Below are 5,136 nucleotides of genomic sequence, written 5' to 3' on the forward strand. Positions count from 1 at the left end.
CACTGAAATGTACCTTTCAAAATGGTTAAAATGGTGAACTTTGTCATGTGAATTTTATCTCAATAATAAAAAGCCAGAACAGGATTTTAAAATATTTTCCTAGGAGTGCCTGGGTGGCTCAGTTAGTTGAGCATCTCACTCCATCCCCGATATCATCGGCTCAGGTTGTGATCCCAGGGTGATGGGATCAATCCCTGAGTTGGGCTCAGTGCTGAGTGTGGAGCCTGCTTAAGATTCTCTCCCTCTCCCCCTCCCAACTCTCCCTCTCTAAAATAAAGATAAAATTCAATAAATAAATAAAAAAAATATTTTCCTGAGTTCTTTCATTCTGTGGATTATTTCTGCACCTTGTTGACCCATCCAACATTATATTGATATATGTAGGCCTGGTTCTTTTTCTTTTCTTTTTTTTTTTTTTTTCTTTTTTTTTTTTTTTTTTGCTAGTTGCCTTTTATTGGAGCACATTCCATATTTTCTTTTCCTCCTGGTGGACATTACAGTTGATGCAATTTTTCTCTACTAGCTGTGCTATGAACGGACTTGACAATGTCTCCTGGGACACATTTGGGAGAATTTCTCTAGGGTATACAACTGCTGATGGCAGGGAATACGAATTTTCAAAATATTGTCAAATTGCTCCCTAAGTGGTGGTGTCAATTACGCTCTCATCCACAGTATGTGAATTTCTATGAGTCCTTGCCACCAAAGCCTGTTATTATCAGACTTTGATTTTACCTATCTGATGGCTGTGCAGTTTCAATTTACAATGGTATTTCCTTTTTTTCTAGCTATCTTCTCTTTCATTGTTTCCCCTTTTTCCTTTTCTTTCCTTCTATCCTTGTTTTTCCTTCCTTCCTTCTTTTCCTTTTTTTGGTATTTTCTAGGCTCTTCTTGGACCTTTACACTTCCATGTGGATTTGGAATCAGTTTGACTAGTTCCATGAAAAACCCTATTGGGATTTTTCTTTTCTTTTCTTTTTTTGGAATAGTTCTGAAATCATAAATGTATTTGCAGGTTACCTGGATCATTACTATATTGAGTATTCCCATCTATGAACAAATTATATAGTTCCATTTGTTTAGGTCTTCTTTTACTTTTTTTTTTTTTTTCAACGTTTATTTATTTTTGGGACAGAGAGAGACAGAGCATGAACGGGGGAGGGGCAGAGAGAGAGGGAGACACAGAATCGGAAACAGGCTCCAGGCTCTGAGCCATCAGCCCAGAGCCTGACGCGGGGCTCGAACTCACAGACCGCGAGATCGTGACCTGGCTGAACTCGGACGCTTAACCGACTGCGCCACCCAGGCGCCCCCTTTTACTTTTTAAAATAGACTTTATTGGGGCACCTGGGTGGCTCGGTCAGTTAAGCATCCAACTTTAGCTCAGGTCATGATCTCATGGTTCGTGGGTTCAAGCCCTGCATTGGGCTCTAGCACTGATAGTGTGGAAACTGCTTGGGGTTCTCTCTCTCTCCCTCTGTCTCTGCCCCTCCCCAGCTTGTGCTTTCTTTCTCAAAATAAAGAAATTAAAAAAAATAGAATAAAATAAAATAAAATGAACTTTTTTTCTAGAGCAGTGTTAGGTTCACAGCAAAATTGAGCAGAATGTACAAAATTGTCATATAACCTTTGCTTCCCCCCCCCCCACACCACTGTCAACATCTCCCACATGTGCACATCCCACATTGGAGTAGTACATTTGTTGCATCGAGTAGTACCTATATTGACACATCATTGTCATCTAAAGTCCGTGATTCACATTAGGGTCCACTCTTGGTGTTGAATACCTTATGGATTTTAACAAATGTACAATGACATATACCCGTTATAGTATCACATAGAATAGTTCCACGGCTGTAAAAATCCTCTGTGTTCTGCCTAGCCTTATCCTCTCCTCCCCCACAACCCTTGGCAACCATTAATCTTCTCACCATCTCCATAGTTTTGCCTTTTCCAGAATGTCACATAGTTGGAATCACACAGTATGTAGCCTTTTCAGATTGGCTTCTTTCACTTAGTAATATGCATTTAAGTTTCTTCTATGTCTTTTCACAGCTTGGTAGCTTATTTTTTTTTAGAGCTGAATAATATTCCATTGTCTGGCTCTACCACAATTTTCCATTCATCTACTGAAGGATATCTTGGTTTGTTTCCAAGTTTTGGCAATTATAAATAAAGCCGCTATAAATATCTGTGTGCAGGTTTTGGCACGGACATAAAATTTCAACTTATTCGAGTAAATACCAAGCAGACTGATTGCTAAATTGTACGGGAAGAATAGGTTTAGATTTGTATTCCTTTACAAAGAAACAGTTGCATGATTTTCTGAGAAAACATCTAGCAAGTTTTGTTATATATATTCCTGGATGTCTCATAATTTGTGTTGCCATTGGAAATGACATCCTTTTGATTATATTTTCTTGTTTCCTGTTGCCAATCCAATAAGCATTCACAAGAATGCTACTGATTTATGTAGAATCCTCCAGTATTCAGCAATCCTACTAAATATTCTTATTAGTTTAATACTTTGCATGTAGATTCCTTTATTTTCTAGATATAAAATAAATCATATGCATCTAAGGATGGTGTTACTCTTCTATTTCTTAAACTTCATTTCTTTCTATTATTTTATTACATTAGCTAGAAACTCCAGTAAAATTGTGAGTAGAAAGCATTCTTATCTTGTTTTTTTTTTTTTTTATTTTTATTTTTATGGAAATGCTCGAGTTCCAGACTTGAGTATTATGCCTAGATATTTGGCAAATATCCCCATCAGGTTGATGTATTACCCTACACATCTTAATTTCCTAAGATTAGGAAAGAAATATGTTTAATTTTGTCAAATGATTTTTGCACATTTATTAAAGTGATCATATGCTTGTATCCTTCTAATGTATTAAGGCTCAGAATATAGGAATTGTTTTCCTAGTGTTAAACAATCCTTGCATTTTTGGCTAAAGTCTATTCTATATTTCTATAAAATAAGGATTCTGTTTTATGTTTTATTATTTAGGGGATTAGCATCTATAATCATAACTAAATTTGTTCTACAATATTCTCATCTCAGATTGCCCTTGCCTGGGCTTGATGTCAAGGTTATACTAGCATTAGAAAAATGTGTTAAGTGGTTTTTCTTTTTTGTCATCCTCTAAAGGGGTGTGTATAAAACAGGGTGTATGGTTCAGGGTTCTCCAGAGAAACAGAACCAATAGAATGTATGTTTGTATTTAAACACACACACACACACACACACACACACACACAGGGAGGGAGAAAGAGAGAGAAACTTATGATAAGGAACTGGCTCACACTTATGGAGGCTGAGAAGTCCCAAGATCTTTGTCAACAAGCTGGAGACCCAGGTGAGCTGATGTGACCCAGTGACCCAGGTCCACTCTGAGTCTGAAGGTCTGAAGGCTGGGAACCAGAGGAACTGATGGTGTTGGTATCAGTCCCAAAGCTAGCAGGCTTGAGCCACAGAAAAATCTGACGCTTCCAATTGAGTCAGAGGGCCAGAAAAGACCAGTGTCCCAGCCCACATAGCAGGCAGGACAAGATCCCTTTTACTCAGTCTTTTTTTTTTTTTTTTTTTTTTTTTTTTTTTTTTTTTTTCCTATTCAGCTCTTCAACTGATTGGATGAGGCTCACCAATAATGTAGAGGGCAATTTGCTTATTTGGTCAACCAATTGCAATGTTAATATCATCCAAAAATACTCTTAGTGTCCTTCTTTGTACACCTTCCTTGTACACCTTCTTTGTACACCTTCTTTAAAGTACACCTTCTTTGAAGGTGTGGACAACTCAACTGCAAAACCTACTGAGCCAGCCTGTTAAGTTTTTTATGTGTGTTTGTTTGGGTAGGGAGGTTGGGTAATTTATTTTTCATGAGGATGATTTCTTTGGAAACATTCTGCCTACAGGGACCACCATGGGCTAGTCTTTAATGTTTCCCTTTGAGGAAGCCTGATCTTCACTTACACCTTGAAGACTAATAGGATCTAGGAGACAAAAGAAACCAAGAATCATGGGCTGTTTTATTTTGCAGAAACTACTGGCTTTGGGGCGGTACCTACGAAGTCATTATTTTTAACTGACCACTAGAGGGCAGTAATAGATCAAGAACGGGTACATATATTAAATCAGCTAACATTTGGTAGATTTTTCCTTTTCTGTTCATTAGGACGCTGAGACTTAGGGAAACCAACAAACTTGTCTGAGTCACGTATTCCAATATATAGAACGTCTGGAATCTTAACTTAGGTCTGACTCCAAAATTTATTGTTTCTGGTATGGGTACAGTAAATAGTTACTCTAATTTCGTTCATATTTTCATTCATTTGAGAGCAAGACAGAGTGGCTTCAGATTCAGTCTTTGGAGCCAGAGTATTTGGATTAAAATTCTGGCTCCATCACAGACTACCACCGTAAGAGCATTGTGCCTCAGTTTCCTCATCTGTCATTGGGGATATCAGGATTTACTTCATAAAACTTGCAAAAATGAAATGAGATGAGTCACGAAAAGTGTTTAAAATAGTGTCTGGCACTTAGTATTGATATGAGCTACTGTTATTATTAACTCGACTAGTATTTAGTAAAAGACTATTGCGTTCAATATCACTGCTGTAGGTACTGAGGATATAGCAACAAACCTTCCCACCCACCTTCCACCCCACACACGCATAGGCATCCCTGCCTCTTGCAGCTTACATTCTAGGGAGGGAGATCCACAATTAAAAAAAAACAAACAACTTTTATATTCTTTGAGTATGAGTAATGAAGATGGCCAAAAATAGAGCATGGAAGGGAGGGTAAGAAGTGCCAGGGCTAGAGGGGGGCTGGGAATTGAACATGGGAGAATTGAACACCTGTCAGAGGAGGTGTCACTAAATGACATCCAGCAAAACCCATAGAAAAGGAGGGAGGAACTTCTGGATATCCAGGAGTCATGGTGGATATCCTGGAGCAGAGCATTCGGGCAGAGAGAAGAGTGAGGGTGAAGGTCCCGAGACAGGAAGGTGCCCGCCTTCAAAGAACAGCAGAGTCGCCGTGATGTTAATTTTATGTGTCAACTTGGCTAGGCCGTGGTGCCCAGTTCTTTGGTCAAACCCCTTCTCGCTGTTGCTGTGAAGGCACTT

General features: G+C 38.6%; 1 long non-coding RNA gene across 1 annotated transcript; it reads right to left on the reverse strand.

Moving 5' to 3' along the window:
- Positions 1–421: 421 nt before the first annotated feature.
- LOC123599852 lies at positions 422–1,370 on the reverse strand. The gene is made up of 2 exons (XR_006713319.1): positions 1,321–1,370; positions 422–1,094 (listed from the first exon to the last, which is right to left on the reverse strand). It is a non-coding gene; the product is annotated as an uncharacterized LOC123599852 (long non-coding RNA).
- Positions 1,371–5,136: the final 3,766 nt, after the last annotated feature.

This window comes from Leopardus geoffroyi, chromosome C1, assembly GCF_018350155.1.
Source record: "Leopardus geoffroyi isolate Oge1 chromosome C1, O.geoffroyi_Oge1_pat1.0, whole genome shotgun sequence".
NCBI lineage: Eukaryota > Metazoa > Chordata > Mammalia > Carnivora > Felidae > Leopardus > Leopardus geoffroyi.